Source organism: Mytilus californianus, unplaced genomic scaffold, assembly GCF_021869535.1.
Source record: "Mytilus californianus isolate M0D057914Y unplaced genomic scaffold, xbMytCali1.0.p SCAF_15, whole genome shotgun sequence".
Classification (NCBI taxonomy): Eukaryota; Metazoa; Mollusca; class Bivalvia; order Mytilida; family Mytilidae; genus Mytilus; species Mytilus californianus.
In genome coordinates, this window is record NW_026262637.1 from 17,855,764 (window position 1) to 17,876,412 (window position 20,649).

Consider the following 20,649-nt stretch of genomic DNA (forward strand, 5'->3'; position numbering starts at 1 on the left):
CTTAAATGATTTTATTCAGCTTAATTTTCAATTAGCAAATACAATTGGTTTTAAGACAGATAGTTAGATACCATAAACATACTAATGTATACACAGGCCAGAGTCTGAGCTTGTTTTGCTATATGATATAAAAACTAAATTGACGAAAAAAGATCATTTATTCAAAATCATAAAATGCAAAAAATACATTTTGCAAATAAAACATTTGACATAAAAGATCATAATTAATATGAACTTATAACACATAATTAATACGAAATTACATCAACTAAAATCATATCAGTTAAATAAATGACAAAGAATAGCAAAGGTGGAGAGAAAAATCTGCCACAAATCCACTCTTAGGTTGAAAGAGTGGATCCTCCACCCGAGGACTCTGGCGACGTGAATACAATTTATATATAACTTGTTAGAATTTGGAAGCATTACAATCACATACACCAACAAATAACACTATATTTTGTAAAACGTTTCCACACTGAGGTGAAATATTGAAAGTTCATATAATCATAAACTTACATATACTACTTTTCAATTATCTCTTGCTGATAAAAATGATTAAAAGTGTAAATCTCATTCCGGACAAGACTACAGCAATAAAGTTACAATAATCATCGTTATTAAGTATATGTTTTCACATTATTTTGTCTTACATCTAGACATCTAATAAATAATCCCCTACATAGTTTAGTACAGACAATTTGTATTAGTACAGTAATTAACCGAAAACATTTTTTCCCCATTTGAGAGATCTGAAAAATCTCTCCAAAATCATTGTATACTGGACAACTAATATTAAAATGTGGTTCATCATTAATCTCCAAGCAAAATAAAAGTACATTTTTACAAAGCCCTGACTTCTTTCTAAATAGGAAGTTTTATATCTGACGCTTTCTATTATGGGATCATGGGCACTGATTCTCATTTTACATTTGGGATTTTTCAATCGAAATTGTATAAAGATAGATAAATTTCTTAACAAGTTTTTGAATTGAAATAAGTTAATAAGTATTAAATTTTTGTTGTGTTCCCAATTGATATGAGACTTTAGAACGTTTTTGCTTAACTGATGACTTGATAAAAAAGTTAAGCTCTACATCATAATTTTGAAATATTCACCTTTTTAGAAATTTAATGAATGGGTGAATACCAGCATTCGATATAAATAGTAATATTTCATATTGATAATACCACTATAAAATATAACGGGAATCTACCAAATATACTTAGCACTGCTAAGCTAGAGGACTTTTAATTTACACTTCAAATACATTTCATACATGTAGATATCGGGAATTTGATTTTTCTTAAAACAAATATTAAAAAATAATTAACAGATTAAAAAAAAAATAAAAATAATGATAAATATTCATTTTCTTTCTGGCATGCTGCAGAGCTTGTTAAACATACCTGTAAATTCACTGCCATACATTCAAAAAGGTTAATATTGTATGGTCGTAATTGAGTTGAAAAATGAACAATATCTTTGAAATCTAAATACAGCTTTTAGTGATTTTTTGTATAATTTTTCTTTACCTTGAGTTAAGTCCATGAGATATAAATTTTAAATTTAGTAAATATTTGTAATTATTAACACCATACTCTTATATCTTTCTCGAAAGAGAAATATTCTTTTAAATATTAACCTGGTTAGGTAAATAACATAACTTTGGTTTTTTGATAGATTGACCTCTAAAGACCATAGCAATTAGTACAAAATTGGGATAAACCATCACAAAATTACAAATTTAAATTAAATAGACATTGCTGACAACCATAACATGATCTAAAAACAATTCACACATACATACAGGAAGTATTAAACTGAGCCATAAAATTAAATGAAAGCAATTCAATAGTGGCCTATCAAATTTTAACATGACAGTCTTAACAATGTGTAAAGACATCAGGAGGGCAGGCAATAATGACCCCATCCGTATGAAATAAAGATCATAAACGTTTTGGCAGGCAATGCTGACTCAAAACAAGATAGTTGTAATTGTATGAAATAAAGATCATAAACGTTTTGGCAGGTAATACTGACCCAAAACAGAAGCAAAGCATTTTAATACTAAAGGTCATATAAACATTTTGGCAGGCAATGCTGACCCAAAACGATATAGTTGTAATTGTATGAAATAAAGATCATAAACGTTTTGGCAGGCAATACTGACCCAAAACAGAAGCATAGCATTTTATTACTATAGACCATATAAACGTTTTAGTAGGTAATCCTGACAAAAAAAAGATAGTTGTAACTGTATGAAATAAAGATCATAAAACGTTTTGGCAGGCAATACTGACCCAAACAAGATAGTCGAAATTGTATGAAATAAAGATCATAAACGTTTTGGCAGGCAATACTGACCCAAAACAGAAGCATAGCATTTTATTACTATAGACCATATAAACGTTTTAGTAGGTAATCCTGACCCAAACAAGATAGTCGAAATTGTATGAAATAAAGATCATAAACGTTTTGGCAGGCAATACTGACCCAAAACATCTGAAGCATAAAATTATATTACTAACTTAATCCTTTTTATCCTGTAAAATTCCATAAACGCATTCGACTTCAACCCTTGAATCACGGAGACGAGAATTCCATCCATTAGCTGCAGCAGAAGTTTTTTTCTAAAACTAGGTGTTGTATAGTACCGAGAGTCGAAACCAATTAACGACAAAGCTAACTTTAAAGAGGTGGTTGAAAAAGAGCGTGCAACTGTTGCTTCAGACTTTCATTGGAACTATGGTCCACTTGTGTATCCAAATGCTGATCGAATACATCTTTTGTAAATTAGTATTGGTAAAACAATCAAAATAGACTTTGGCCAGTCAAGGACTATTGTTGATACGACTCGCACGTCCAGATCAAAATTCTAATCTCAAAATTAAGTATGTGTCATAAACGTCAGTGAAACAGCAACCCATCAACATTCGTATGTTTGTATTATCGGAACTATGACATACCACTGATATATAAAAGAATGTGTAAGTTGTTGATATCACGCTTTATTGCATATTTCCTTCAATGGGCGAAAGTTCTTACGTAGATGAATACCAGACACAGCGCTATTCGTCCATAGTTAAAACATGCAATAAACTCGATGTAACTCTATAACAACAAACATAATACATGTTAAGGTATAATATGCGATAATTTAATGTTTTTTTCTTCAATCAATCTACCATTAAACATATATATCATGTATTCAATGGAAAGTATGAACTTTAAACTATTATCAGTGTATTGATAACGTATGTCTTGTCCATTGTTATTTTTAATAGTAAATCTATTATAAATTAAAAGCAAAAGACCTTACAATGCTTTAGTATTGGTATAAAAAATTATCAATTAAGTTCATCGCAACCCAAACTATATGAATTATACTAGTAAACATACATTAGAAACATGTATTGAAATACGGACAAACATGTGAAACTAGCTACATGCCTTGAAATACTGGCAATTATACATGTAGCGAATAGGATTAATTACAAAATAATTTATTCCAAACCAATCACCATGACGAAATTAACAAAGTAGCATGAGTTTCATGACGAAGCATAAAACAATACCCACTACATAATAACATATTTTCAAAAGCAAATAAACAAAGGTCATAAGTCCAAGCTACCACAACATCTGCAGAGAAAAGTAGCATGAGTTTCATGACACATCCCTTTTATACCGTTAACATAAAGCAAACAAGGTACACGTGCATACATTAAAATACTGACAATTATAGCGAATAGACTCACTTACAAAATCATTTGCTCCGAACCAAGCACCGTGAAGAGATTTACGAAAGTAGCATGAGTTTCATGACATAGCATCAAACAATAAACACTACACAAAAAAAAATATGCAACAACAAATACACAGAGGTCATAAGTACAAGCAACCACGCCCTCTGCACCAATTAAAATATCGTCCACCTTACCCAAAACAAGTAAGGCAAATTAATTTGTAACACAATAAACAATAGCATAGCCTTATTACTTAAACTGTCTGCCTCTTTCATATAACAGTGTTTAAATATATGGAATAGTTAATAATATCATATATTAGTATGTGACTTTTCATTCTATCATGTATGTTAATATCGTTATTATTATTATAATTATTATAAATATAGATTATAACATGGCATTTTTCATATCATACCCCTTATCAGCCCGAGAGCCGCCAGTCTCGAGGGATGATATTGACTATGGGCTGAAAAGGGGTCTGATATGAAAAATGACATGTTATGATCTTTTTATCATATATTTCAATATCGGTGTATAAAATGTCCCAGTTAAATTTTGGTTAATTGCCTGATACGAAAAAGGATAAAACGTGATTTTTATGTCATTTGGTCAATATATATTGATACAGTCATGGTTGCAAATTATTTTAAACAAGTTTAACATGAATCAAATTTATAATAATAACACATTTGATTGTAACAATTTTCAATATGTGAGTATTAGTTTTTATGCTGAAAGTTAATAGTAACAAATCCTGTGATCGTCGCCCCAGCAAACATCTATTCTGCCCTCCCTTTATAATTATCATGAATAATCTCCGGCATATCATTTGACATTTGAGCAGGATTTGGCTCAGTTATAACATTTACTGTTTTCTCAAAGTTTGTAATGTCCTTTAAGACAACATCCAACTCTGCTTCCTGAGATGCGGACATCAATACTTCATCCTCATCATCTGGCATTTCAACAATTTCATTCATGTTATCATCATGTTTGCTAGATTTACGTTTTTTGTTTTCAGCAGTCATTTTGTCAACCGTTGGACATTTCTCGTTGTTGTTCGAGTGAGGCAACACTTTAAGAATTTATTGACTGAACATTTTTGTGCCCACTTAGCTGTATTATACGTGTATCAGGGATGTTTTGGTGTATTAAAGCACTCACAGTCGTTTTACGCGCACTGCAATTTGTTTTTCTGCCCTGTATTCCTGCTTCTTCACACATTACTTTAACAAAGTTATATAAAGTGTTTTTTCCCATTGGTTGCCGTGAATACCAAATATCATCTTTTTTATTCCAGCTAATACCCAAATAAAAAGGACTGTCGTCTTCTAACATATCATCAGGTCTGTGTTTAATATACTGCTTATAAACTTCCACTGGATATCTAGTATTTCCTGAAAAAAAATATACATATTTAATTCTGGCATCGATATATATAGAAAGCATAATCATACTGCATGAAATGTATGTATTGCATTTGAATGTATCATCTGTATGCATACCACATGTCCAAAGTGGAAATCCACCAAAACAAAATATGAGTAACGATTGATAAACAAAGATCATGTTACCTTTTCATATCTACAGTGTAAAGATTGATATTTGGTATTCATAGCACATTATTCATGAATGTTATTTTTATACAACCAATATATGAATACTGCCATTATATAATATATAAAATATGTATGTACCTGGATCTGCAAACATCTTTGCTTGGAAAGCCCTTGTTTCCCTGACATTAGTGCCAGTTCTCGTCTTGGTGACTCTTTCGAAGTGCTCAAGATACTGAAGCCCATCAGTTGTAGATTTCATCTGCAGATCACCCCATTTTAGTGTAGAATGTTCTTCACGAGACCTCAAGCCAAAAAGCAGACTGTTGTTTCACAAAACTGTTCGAATCAACGATTTGCCTTTTGCTGAAAATAAAGTAACTTAATATAAACGTCTTTTAAAATCAACACAGAGTTATATATGTACAAGGATACTTTCATGAATTAATTTGCCTACCATAGATTCATACATGTGGTACAAATTTGTAATATAGCATAGCAAAGGTTTGAGTGACGGTTGAGAAGATAGCAGACAAGATTATATTATACTACACTGACACTACAAATATTTCCCCATATACCCTTCTACAATTCAATAAAATAGAAAATTGACTGTTTACCTGGGCCAAGAAAATTCTTCTCATAAAGTACATAAAATATATGATTAATATATATATATATGAAATAGGTCTTAACCATTCATTGTTAATGATCGTATGCCAATAAAATTTTGTATTTGTATTTAAATGAACCATGTCTCATACAGATACTACATAAGGCGGATCTTATACATTCTGCAAACATAAGGATGTCTTTTGCATTTAAAAGAACAACGTCACATGCTATCAAGGATTCAATAACTTGTAAAAATACAACATCGGGTTAATCATCAGCTATCATTTTCCATAAGTATGGTAAATAAGTACATTTTGATCACAAACACACAGTGTCACCACCAACACCAAAATACATTTTACCCCAATATCTCTTTCACAAAGAGATAAATTTGACCAAATGCTATGTGTTTTGCATAAAACAAAATCGAGTTATCTATACGAATGAAAGAATGGTCAAAAAGTAACTGTACGTTTGTCTAGAATGTAAGCATAAAATAGCTAAAACATATAAGTATTGTTCGATTTTACCTCAAATTGCAAAAAGGAAATCACTCCAGTCCAAAATTATTCATAAAATTTAAATTTTTTTCACAAATTGTTTGATAAGAATTACAAGTTAACACGTCAAAAGCTGATTATAAAAGGAAGTGACCACAACGCACTGACACGTGAACACGTGTTGACCAATAAGAGGGACTTAATCCAATCATGCACTGGTCATTAGTGAAATTTCTGTACACGTGAAAACATGTTATCTAATTTCAACAATTTATCGTTTAAAATAGTATGACAAATCTGACCCATTGGACAGCACAGAGACATTAGAAATTTACAGTACTTCAAATTGATCTGTTTCGTCTTTGGAGGAAACACAAGCTAAGATATAATAAGAAAAAAGAGTTTGATTACAATGATATCAGCTTTATACTCAAGTTTATATTCTTGTAAATTTTAAGTTGAACTCCAACGTAACAACCTATGATTTCTGATTGTTATCTGTGTATATAATCACATGAAAACAAGTAACATTTATCAGATAAAAAATTAAATTTTGCAAAAAGAGTGCATGCAAATCAGGATATACATATTACCCTTCAAAGTGATTGTTTTCAATCTCGTAGGTATAGAACATAGCTTCATATTTTTCATCGATGCCTGTATACATCTGTTTCAGTTAGTCTACTTGGATAATGTATTATTTAAGTCGTTCTTGTATCATTGGCTGGATGGCGATTTTTTTCGATATGTTAACAGCTGAAAGTGTTTACTATACTTTAAATTAGTACAACGATATGCCACCTGACACAGCTGTTTGTATTTTTATGTTAAAAATGCGCAGTATTTTTGTTTTTGTTTTACAGCTCAACTACTACCTGTACAAAGGTGTGCTAGAAATCATTTCTAATGCAACATTTTTCAAATACAGACAATGTTTGTTCCCCTGGATTCTAACACTCTGCTGTGGATCTGCATTATTGGCGCTCGGAATTTCATTGTTAATCATAGCATGTACTCGATATGCATTCTAAAAAAACCTTCCATCTAATGGATATTATAGGGACGAGTTGAAGCTTCGAGCAAAGCAGTACAACATTACTGAAAATCAGTTGATTGAAAAGGTCATTGCACCTTATGGTAGTGTCTGGGCATTGCATATCCAGAAATCAACGCCACTTTGCTTATTTGAATATTATACTAAAGAAATCGGATACGGGTCACGGAAATTATATTGAAATGATAGGGAATTTTGAAAAAATGTCTGTTTTAACTTTGATTTAAGTGATAGACAGGTTGCCGGGGCAGAAAATAAATATACACAACAATATACACCATTTAAACGAAATATAATGACTGTCGTTGCAAAAATCAAGGTTCCTGAGCTATTTTAAAAATCGAAGCGGGAGGCTTTTAACATTGCAGTATAAAATACAGGCTAAAATGGCTGAAACGTCAAATTTGCAAACTTCGTGTTGAAAATTGGCTAACATGGTCATTAGAAATACAGGTTGCCGGGGTGAAACTTGAAACTTGAATGTCCAAAGAATAAGCAAGTCCAAACCTTGTATGTGTAGTCGTTAAACTCTAGGTTCCCACGTAAAGTTTAAATGCCTCTATTTGAAGAAGAATAAACTCACGAAAACACGAAAAATTCACTAAATTCGCGTTCATTGTTTTGATTTTGACCGCCTGACAACTTTACGGAAATATCAGAGTGATTATAAACAAGGACTCTGTGACGGGCAACTTATAATATCCGTGTTTTAAAGATTTTAATGATATCAAGCCAGTCCACTTCAAACTATTATCACGTGGTACAATTCTCATTTACATATTATGAATATTAATTAGCAAAAGTACTACTAATTTCTGGCTATGGTCTGGGTTCTTTATAATTAGTGCATTTGTTTGGTTACTTTGCTGTTCAGTAAATATATTTAAGGTAAGATATTAAACGAGTTTTAAGATTTCACATGTGTGATTTAAACTTTACACTGACACAATTAAGGTATTAATTGCATCGCCTTTACAAAATAATAAGAATAAAAAAAGAAATGCACACCAAATACACATGTATATATTTGTTGATATTATTTAGTAGTTTTTGGACTGCGACAAAATCATGTTTTTTCTATAATTTAATAGTTTTAGGAATGCGAAAAAATCATGTTTTTTTCTTTCTTTTTCATGAATCGGATCATTATTGTGACAACATTACGCGGCCATGAAAATAAAAAAGCTTGTCACTGTCTTCTTTTCTTCTTCTTTAATGTATGCATCTTCCTATATTATGTGCCGATATAACATAGTTCCCAGAGCCTTCATTTATTGAGCCTAATAAAGGCAAAAGTAGTTTACAGCTTTTCAGATCTCATCAATCGATTAGGAAGACAAATTAAGATAACAAACAAAAACTGAGGGAATTGCATGAACTCTAAAAAGAGTGAAACTATGTGCGTCGAACGCGTCGGCTTTTTCTGCTAAGTATACATCTCCCGCCATGCGTATCCATACTCAGTCAAAATGTCATAATCGGTACAGATTAGACGACTGTTCTTGTATCTGAAGATCTAAGACTGCGAAAACGTGTCGCTAGTGAAATGAGAAACCAAACTATCTTGATAGTGACGGTAAAACTTATGTATTTTTTGTTTTTATTTCAATCCTTCTTCCTCATACATTTGTGTACCTTCATTGGATTAGTTTTGTGTAAAAAGTACATCCCTGTTAAAGAACAAGTACGTAAAGTGTAAGCATGCACGAGTTTAACGTATCAATTGTGATATGTAAACGCCATACGACGGGGCAGAACATATGTTACTGCTGAGAAATGGGAACTTGACAAATGAAAAATGTTGAAATTTATTCATAACATGTAAAAATAAATCTCGTAATGTTAAATTACTAATTGTTTGTTTACAAGTATGAGCGAAAAAAATCCATTTCTGGTTTTAGTACCGTTTGTTACCGTCTTAAAATATCGCATGTCTTTCATGCTCATAGTCAATATAATAGGGAGCATTTCGAAGTAAAGCAAACATTTGTTCCGTAATTTGCAATGTACGAGAAACCCGACCCTAAATTAAGTTGTGAAAATGGTGAGAAGTATATGACTGGCAAAGGAGTTTCTGTCAGAAAATACTTCGTCATTAAGTTTACAGCATATCTTAAGATAGATATAGTTCTGGAAACAAACGATAAAGCGTCAGTTCTAGGTGAAATTAAGTTATGGAAAAGAGGCAACCTGTTTGTTTGTTGTTGCTTTTATTTAATTATTAAATACTATAAATATTTGTTTGAATTTCCCTTTGGTATCTTTCGTCTCTCTCTTGAAGGCAAATAGGATTAAATTAATTTTTGGTGTGTTTGTTTAAATTTTAAATATTACAAGGAATAGACGGGAAATCATGGAAAACTGATGAAACCCATATATTGAAGATGTACTGTCTTCCTGGTTTTGTAGGATTCTAAAGTTTTCAATTTAATTTGCTACATGCATAATCGCAATCTGTGTACTTACAAAAATCCTTCTCCACGTAAAAAAATGATGCGAACTTCGTTTAAATGAGACTTTAAGCGAAGGAAGGACACAAACACATCACAAAGCCATATAAGTCTTATGAAACTGTCAAGCATTATACGACATATCAAACACTTAAAGACAAAAGTATACATAGGATGTAAAATGCATACAATGGAAAGAGACTAAAAATTTGCCATCAACATTAAATTCCTGAATTTCAGAAAAAAAATCGGGTATAAACGAAGACAACCACTAGGACACTAAAATCGCTAGGACTTGCACAGAAAATGGTACAGGACTGAAATAGTCACTCAACCCCTCTCCCTTGTATATCGATAAATGGGATATTGTTTTTGGTTTAATAGAAGAACTAGTTTCTGAACTTTACTTTCCGCTATATAGATGATGTTCTCCTACTAAATAATTCAAAATTTGGTGACTATGTTGAACGCATCTATCCCATCGAACTTGAGATAAAGGATACAACAGTTACAGTTAAGTCTTCCTCATATCTTAACTTACATCCAGAAATTGACAATGAGGGTCGGTTGAAAACAAAACTTTACGAAAAAAGAGATGATTTCAGCTTCCCAACTGTGAACATTCCTTTTCTATGTAGCAACATTCCAGCAGCGCCTGCATACGGGGTATATCTCTCCCAGTTGATACGATATTCCAGGGCTTGTATTTCCTATCATGATTTCTTTGATAGAGGGTTGCTGCTCACAAAGAAGCTATCAAACCAAGAGTTCCAAGTGGTGAAGTTGAAATCATTCCTTCGTAAGTTTTACGGACGCCATAACTAGTTGGTTGACCGTCATGGAATATCCTTTTCACAGATGATAGCGGATATGTATGTTCCTTATGTCGTAACCACTATCCCGTCACCCTTTTCCCGAATGTGACGTACCGGGTTTGAACTAACTTGAGCTACACGACGGGTGCCACATGTGGAGCAGGATCTGCTTACACTTCCGGAGCACCTGAAATCATCCCCAGTTTTTGGTGGGGTTCGTGTTGCTCAGTCTTTTTTTTATGTTGTGTTTTGTGTACTATTGTTTGTCTGTGGTCTTTTTCTTTTTTAGCCATGACGTTGTCAGTTTATTTTCGATTTTGAGTTTGAATGTCCCTCTGGTATCGTTTGCCTCTCTTTTACACACGTACAAAAAATAGACGATTTTAGATTACCCTTTTCCACTTGAATAAAATCTCTTCGTACAAGATTAAATTGCTAAATTAAATTTACCGTTTATCTTTTCCAAATTATTCAAACGTTTGTTTTAAAGATCATAAAACTGGGGAAAAAATGCTGTGCTGTGTGACATACTCATAAAATGTCGATTTGGGGCCGGATGGGTTAAATTTTTTGAGACATAAAATGCAGCTACATTGTTTGTATCTATGTCCTGACTTGCATAAAAGCTTTCCTGTTCCACAGGTTCATCGGTATTCAAAACAAAAAGTTAAATGTAAAATGAACATATTTGCAATGACGAACCTTAAGGGGATGATTGTTTAAGGTCCCGATTCTAAGTAGTTGTCGATTGCTCTCCAAGTTTAGTTTCCATTTAGAATTTGATGGCATATATATATTTTTTATAATTTTAATAACTTTGTCTTTTGATTCGGAGCTTAGCTCATTTTGATCACTCGGTCATCGTTTAAAGTTTTATATATTTACCCCTAAATTTCTATTGTGGTAAACTTTGTTATTTCACATTTTTTTCTCGAAATCGAGGGTTGTTTAAGCGATTTATAGAGGTAACTTTATGTTTTCCTTTTTCATTTTGACAAAAAAAACTCAAAAATAACAAAATTTAAATTTTATTTATTTTAAGAAAATATTGCAATTCAATATGAATCTTAGTTCAATGGATTCGCCAGATCTACATGAACACATTTGGCAAGTGCAACTCTCGCGAAGATTACTTCTTTATAAGACTCTTTATAAGACTTGATTCACAAGTAGACAGTTTTGTCCAGCAAGTTCGAAAGAAAAGGCTGCCTTCCAGCCGCAAAATTAAATTGGAGAAAACATCTTGACTGCTTTTATATTTTATTATATGATATCTTTTTCTACGAACAAACCATCAAAGATAATGTTTAAATATATTCAAGATAACATTCGAGTTGTAAAAGTCATCAAGATCAACTATATTAAACACATTTATCATATACTGTGTATAATCTTATCCCCTTTGAAGCTTTATGGACTTAATCTTTTCAGATACAATTCGACATAATTAACTGGTATCTAGGCCTTGAATCCTAGCAAGACACCCTTTGTCTATCAAGAAATTGTTTATTAGTTCCAATCCAAAGACTAGGATTAGAGCAGTATTTGGTGACTTAAAGCGGATGACGGCAGCCATACCTCACATCCGTGTGCAAGAGATGGTCGGACAAACGAATTCCAGAGAGCATTCCCAAAAAATATATGACTAAAAGATCCGTGCGCACTTAGCAGCTTAGTCATATAAATCAGTTTCCACTCGAAATTATCCTTAAAGTAATGACTATTCTGATAAGCAAAAGTCAAAGAGCGAGTAAAATATACAAGCTATTTATGTCCACTAGTTTCGTCAAAAAACTCGTTTCCTAGGTACCATTTCTTATTTATTTTTTTACGCACTTACCAATTATCATAATCTTAAATCTGTTTGGGTTAAATTTAAATTCCACTTTGATGCAACTTTGGCTGTTGTATCTAGCAGACACTGTAGTTCCTCCTCGGACTTCCCGACAAGGACTACATCGTCAGGAAACATAAAACAGTTCACTAGCAACACACATTACCTTATTTGATACATTACAATAAAGTTATTTGAGCACTTCCCAGCGCTTACCTTGAATGCCGTTTTTCCAAAATAAATAAAAAAGACCATCTTGCCAGTACATGTATCTTTCAAATGCTTTTGACAGGTCTTGGAATGCAAAACACGTTTTATGTGTTTAGAGTTACGAATATAAGAAGTACCTTGTTGTTTAAAAATATGATTCTCAGTTTTTCTATTCTCTCATAAAGCTCCATGGACCTCGCCGTAAATACTATGTTCTTCTAAGTAGGTCATAACAGATTCTTCCAAAAATTTTGAAGATCCTTTATATACATTAGAGTAAGCGTGAAACCTCTATAACTATTAATATCATAGACATTTCCTGATTTGTGTATTTGTATGGTGATGCCTTTTTGCCAATCATCAAGTATATTTTGGAGGTCAGATACTATCGTTATAGGATCAAAAAGTGAATCAACTAGCGCATCTCCACCAAACTTTAAGAACTTTAGGAATCTTATAGATGCCATTATCTTTACGCGACTTAAGGTTTCTTAATATTTAGATGTTTACCTTTATTTATTGAAATATTTAAATCGGGAGAAACTTCGTCGTTTTCAATACTCGAGAGAAATTCTTTAACCTCATTTTGCATTTTACATGTTATTGAGGAATATCTACCGAAAGAATTGAAATGACTACTTTCAACAGCACTCATGTCTTTTTCGTCCGTAAAGAGTTCGAACTTATGTAGGCGTTCTAAATCTGTTGAGGAGCAGTACTTTTTTTTTGCATTTTAAAATTTCCCAGAAGCCTTTAAACTTATTAAAAAGAGTTAACATACTTTTCAAGTTCTTTGTCCAAAACTTACGATAACGTTTTGATTTGTTAACTTTTCAGTTAGAAAATTCAGCAGCATCATGGACGAACTTTTTCCAGTGACCCCAATTTGTATTTATATCCGAGGACTTTTTCATAGTGTAATCATATGCCCCAAATCTTTCTTTTGATGTTGTTTGAAACATATTTAAATCAGTATTTGTTATTTATCCAATTAAAAAGCTGGTCTTACGGTTTTGTTATTATTTTATTTTCCGCATTATTCCTTTTTAACTTCGGTTCGTACATGTATAATGCCATGATCACTATGTAGATCAACAATGCCATTTTCATACATTTCCCTTTATAGCTTGCTGTTCGGAGTGAGCAAAGGCTCCATGTTGAAGGCCGTGCTTTGAACTATAATTGTTGATTTTTTATACATTGTGACTTGGATGGAGAGTTGTCTCATTGGCACTCATACCACATCTTCTTATTTATATGTATATTACAAGACGTGTATGTTGTGGCTAAGGGCTTCGGAAAGAAATACGTAGTCGATTGCGGACCTTTGGTTATTTCAAATACATGTATAAAGTACTTCATAAACGGGGAGGCATTTAACAGCAAGTAAGCCACTCTCATTTTTAAACTGACTAAGCCTGTTTTCCAATATAGGATGCTTATTCACACATGATATTAAAGTTTGTACAGTAATATTTTTAATACATTTTCCATTAAAGTCACCCATATGTAAAATTTCATTACCAAAATGGAGAAATTTATAAGTAATTTATTCATGAGTATATCGTTTGTTTGCCGATCAATTCCATCATTTGGAAAATATGTAATTCCAATGACTGATTTGGTATTGCCTAATCTAGATAGAACCGACAAACGTTCGTGTTTATTGTTGTTACTATTAAGAAGGTTATCGTTAAGAACATACAATTCTAACTTTAACAAAGACCTATACTCCCTTTATCTTTACATGAAAACCTGCGTTTCCCAATCCATGTATAAGCCTGATAAAGGCCATTTATTTTTAAATCAACCATGCCAAATACACTTACGTTATGATTAGAGATATGATTGTTTAATTCGTGTACTTTGCTGGCGCCACCGCAAATGTTTAAAAAGTCTTTTTAAGAAAAACGATTTTGCCTTGAACTTTTTTTCCACAGTTATGTTTACGGTTTCCTGTCCAGTAGATCTCTGCTTCACAAGTGCTACCACCATTTACAGCGCTCGCTTCTTAGCCGAGAACATATACATATAACAAGACTGAGCCTTTTGGCCTTAGCCATAGCACTTGTGACCGGTCATAGTAGACCCGTGACTACAAACTGCGGATGTGTGATTCCGCTCATCACAATACCAACAGAAGGTAATGCTGTTGGAAATATTTAAATTGTTTCCAAATCTTTGAAAACTTAATGGTTTGCTGTCACCGAGATGTGGATGCATCCGAACAGAATGTTTCGCCAGCTTGCTTTCTAGAAAACTGAAACATGATTGGTAATTTTTCCTTTGATCTTCGAGTGAGTTAACTTCGGTTTTTCTGAGAGGAGTTCGTTAACTGAAAGATTTTTTAGTTATTTCACTCTCTTGTCTCGCCGTGTGTCGTTTGTCATAGGAAAAGCAAAGAATGAGAGGAGCTTAGACCAGTGCTCTAACTTCCATCTCAAAAGTTGTTATTTCACTGTCTAGCCCCGCCTACTTAGCCTAGTTAAACTATGAAATCAATGACCATAACATGTCCTAATAAACAAAATGCATACACAAAAACAAATTGAGAAAAAGGGGTGACCCTAACACTAGCCAAACTTGTAAACCTAACCCTAAATTAAAAATGGTTCCCTTTACATTGTACTTGAAACAAACGAATTTTCAATGAGAGGTACAAAAAGGATTAACGTGGTCTATAAACGAAGAGGCGATATTGATAAATTGGAATTTTAGTCGTTTAATTTCCTCCACTTAAAACAAAATGTAATAGAAATGACTATAGGTCACCATACATATCGTAATTGCAATTTTTGTTATATGTATCTATTTTTAAGATATTGAACAATTTAGGGTTTGACATATATGATAGAACCATGTGTATTATTGAAGACTTAAAATTGATCTCTAGACGTATTTAGATAATTTGTGCCTTGCTGTTGTGTCTCATGGACGTACATTCTACGCTTTGGTATTAAGCAACACGAACAAGGGGTAATGATTTTATATAAAGCTGTAACATTTATGAACTGTATTGATTATATCATAAAAGTGTTTGATCCAACATCATTTCCACAAAGGTCTATGAAGCTAAACTTAGGCGTGCTGTGTCCGGCGTCGGCGTTGGTAAAGTTTCAAATAAGACATATGTAACATTATCCTCCAAAAGGAGCGACATGACGTTCCTATTGTATTGTTGTATACAAATGAACAAAGCTAACATGGCATTGCAGCGATATGCTTCTTATTTCATTAAATCATTTTAACATAGTCCATTTGATTACGTCGTTCATTCCAAAGTTTTATTTCAAATTCATGTTCCCTTCTGTATACCAAAAAATGTGATCTTGGATAACCGTCAATAAGATTGATTAATTGATTGTTGGTGTTGTTTAACGCCTTTCTCAGCACTCTTGGTTATATCGTGGCGGCCAGTCGAAGTAGCTAATATGAGCAGGATTCTAACTCACTATATGATAGTCGACAGAATTGAGATTCGTGGTCAATGAGACAGCAACCCAATGACACAAATCAATAAATCATTATGTCAATGTTTTATCTGTTTTATTTTAAATAGTTACTTTAAGAAAGGTTTAGGATGGATTGGCAGTTTTTCAAAAAGAAATGAAAACGACAAAATATGTATTATTCGATTACAGCCTTAAGCTTAACGTTTGGATAACTGATCATCGTAAGTTTTGGGATTCTAGTACCAGGACTAATCATACGATTCTAGTCAGAATAAAAATAATGACATTTTCCAGTGAACAGTGAATTTTTTGGGATAAGATATAAATAACTAACGTTACTTAATAAAGAATTGCAAATAATGACATGTCTGAATTCATGCGAATTCACTGATTATTCCATTTGCATATTGAAACTTATTATTTTCTTTTACTTTTCAGAAAAGGAAATTAATGTACAAGGGACTATTTATTGCTAATAACATATTAATTGACCACAATTTGTTAGTTGGATTCAAACATTATAAATGTTCCGCGACAGTAAAGGTAAATAGATCTTCCTTTTGAAAACAGCAAGGCCAATTTAGTTGTTAAAGAGAAGTAAAACTATCTTATCATTATTTAGATAAGGGGATGTTGTTTAATTGCCAATGAGGAATATGTTCTTCCCTGTCCAACTGAAGTGGATGTAAAGAATTAAAGATCTGTTTATAAAAAGGATACGTCAAAAGGTTGTAGTCACAATGATTATTCCATCTTCTTTTCATCATTTATAGCATACCAAAATGCAGCTTATTACTGTTTATTTTAGCATCAAAATAGTGTAACTAGTGGCACAGAAAAACTGCTGGCCCATAAGGCGAATCATTTTCAACCCTGTTTTGTAGTGGGGCTACCGTTGTGTGTTTTTAGATTTCTGTGAAGTGTTTTGTTAACTATTGTTCTTTTTTTCTATTTTGAACATGATTTTTCCTGTCTTTATTGACTTATGGTTTTTAAAAGACATAACAATGCTTCATGCATTTAAATAGTACATACAGATTTTATTCTTTTCTAATAATTCTTAATGATACATTTAAGATCCTTAGTGGCACCATAATAATAATTTACTCTCTGGAAAGCTTGATTTTGGGAACCTTTGTAGACTTTGAAATTTCATTAGGGACCATAAAATTGGTTTTTTTTTGCAACTGTTGGGATTCAGATGCTTCAAAATATGATATTACATTTATGTTATAAGTTATTCAACAATATTAATGTGAGAATTATCAATCAAACGGTTATTTCTACAGTTTGGAGTCACTTTCAAATGTCATAGCTCATTGTTTTTGTTGTTGTTGGTTTATTATTATTGTCCTCTATTTTACATGAACATTATTCAATTATTGGCATAGATATCAGATGAGTGATCCCGATCAAATGAACCATCTAATTTGGTTTGTAAAGTTTTTTTTTCTTCAATTTGATCTATATTCTTCATTTCATTACTCTTTCTAATTGTAGGTGATATTTATTTATTTCAACTGTCGACCCTGTCTGGTATGTAGTATATGTATCTGCAACATATCCTGTAATATTAACGTACATGCAACATGTGAATTGAAAATACGTGTAATCAAATTTGTATACTCTCTAAATTTAGAAAAGAGGGACGAAAGATACAAGAGGGACAGTCAAACTCACAGATCGAAAACAAACTGACAACGCCATGGCCAAAAATAAAAAGACAAACTGACAAATAATAGTAAAGATGACACAACATAGAAAACTAAAGACTAAGCAACACGAATCCCACCAAAAACTGGGGGTGATCTCAGGTGCTCCTGTAATGGTAAGCAGATCCTGCTCCACATGTGACACCCGTCGTGTTGCTTATGTTATTACAAATCCGGTAAATAGTCTAATTCGGTAGGTCAAATTCGTGAAAAGGGAGGGTATTGTAGTTACGACATAAGGAACATATCCGATATCATCTGTGAAACTGTTATTCCATAATAGATTTCACTTTCAATACGCTTTTTTGGACTAAGTTGTAATAATATATTTGTGAATTTAAACATTAAGTAGAGCTATTCAGAAATTTTTTTTATGAATATAGTGCAAGTGTATTTACCCCTGTCAGTGATTCGTCCGTTCTCGTACATTTTTCAAATTTTTCGTAATATTACCAGTCGGTGAACTTTGTCAGTTTGGGGAAATGTCCCATATAAGTTTCATGGTCTGTCTGTTAAACTTTTATAAGTGTTAACAAAGATGATTTGTTTTTAAATTTATTTTGTAGAACAGTGTTACATAAACGAACACTGGAGATCAGCATCATGGAAGGATTATGACTGTCTTTAATTTTTCAGGAAAATTACCATTTGTTAAAGAAACACATTTTGAATGGAGGGATCCTGTATGGTCCTTTGAATTTTAAGTCGGTTCTTTTTTATGTATTCAGACAATGGAACATATATGTCGTTGTCCGTGTGGAAAGGATTTTGCGTTCTTTTTATAAAAGATATTAATTGTTGGGTTTTGAATACTGCTTTGAGGGTTCATGTCAATCATTATTATTCTAATAGATTCCAACGAACCTTTGTATATCTTATGAAAAATAGTTATGAATTAACTAAAATAATGCAAGTAGCATATTTGCAATTCCCCGTGTTTATCATTCTTTTTTTTTTCTCATAAAATTAAACATGTTTTACTAAACAATTTGTGGGTAAAACACCAATTAGAAATACAAAACTTTCTAAGAATAAATACTTTTGAAAACTGTATGTTTGTCTATATACAATCAAATACAGGGACATTATATGAGTCTATTTGACACAAAAGAAGTAGATATTACTAAAACAATATCATGAATTTCTTTAACTTCCTACTTTCAAGTGCCTTCAGGTTGAGAATACTTTGGTATAATTTATAAATCTAACAAAAGGTACACGGTTTACATAATAATTTGTTATGTATTTTAGGATTACTTGGAACAGTGTCTCCAAAAAAACAATGTTGACTCTAGTCAAAATGATGATGAACGCTGTATTCAAAATAAATATACGTCTAATAGCACAGTTAACAATTCTAACGATGAAGCAATCATTTTGTCTCTAGAAAACGAGGATATTACTAATCACATCAAAGAGAATGATCGAGTAAGTTACGTTAATTAATGTAAATATATTTTTACAAAGTAAGTCGTCTTTAGTCTATAGTGCATTGACTTAAAAAGTAAGATAGTGTTGAGAAGAGGAATTACGAATGGGTTAACATTGGCTGTTATAACCCCATAAAACCTATAAAAGTAAGTATTTTTCAGTGACATTTTGTAAAAAAAATATTTTACTATTATGCGTGTAGTTTCTCTGGTTGGAAATTACGAATTGGTTGGATTAACATCTATTATTGTTGTAATTATGAATTTCCACCTTTCCGTGGAAAGACCTTTTGATTTCGTTCTCAATCTTTTTTTCTTCCGCCACTTTTGTTTTTGCATGTGGCTTGTATTTCGCAACATATCTATAATATTTTGGAAGATGAATGTCGAACAGTTATTGCGCTTTTGAAACTCACCCTTTTAACCGAACACTATTTCATATGAGAATTATCTCCCCTTATAATGTTTTCTTGATATCGCTTATCCGCAAAAACTATAAAAGATATCGTTTAAAATTTCCCCCAAAATTGTTTGATACTTCCTCAGGATGATTTGCTCTATTTGGACCGAAGCGATCCGGTTACATGTAATAAAAGTTATTTTCCTTTTTGTGTTCGACATAAATGGTATATCAATGTAACTCAGTTACCTTGAGTCATAGAGACTTAGAGTCGTCTAATATGAGGTCCTTGGGACAAAAGCTAGAAATTGAGTTCAAGGCCAACAGTCATGATCTAAACTCTGAACTTTGCTTGTTATCGTATCATCTCAGAAAACCGTAAAAGTTATCGACATATTGTTTTTTTTTTTTTCTTTTGTCGAACTGTAAGTTACAAATTGAGGCAACGTTGATATTTAGTCTTAGATTCATGATTTTTTTATTAGTTGTTATTGGCTTTGAACTAGCTATCAGTTACTGCGAGACTCTCAGATCTGTACTTAGTGTCTTTGTTGTTGTTAGGGATGAGGGATGGATAAATACTCTGCCACGTCCGGTCTGTGTTTTTGTTTGATGTTTTTCTTTGTATCGATCTGATGAGTTAAGCCTTTTTCAACTGCTTTTTATAGTTTGTTCTTATGTTGTGCTGTTACACCACTGTCCCAGGTTGGGAGGCGGGTTGAGCCCTTACAAACATGTTTAACCCCGCCACATTCTTTATGTGCATGTCCCAAGTCAGGAACCTGTGGTTCAGTGGTTGTCGTTGGTTCATGTCTGTCATATTTGTTTTTCGTAAATTGTTTTGTTATGAATTAGGCCGTTAGTTTTC

General features: G+C 32.4%; 1 protein-coding gene across 2 annotated transcripts in view; it reads left to right on the top strand.

Annotated features, from left to right (window-relative positions):
• Positions 1-20,649, top strand: part of LOC127725559 (uncharacterized) — a 197,229-nt gene that overhangs the window by 133,072 nt on the left and 43,508 nt on the right. The window lies entirely within an intron of this gene.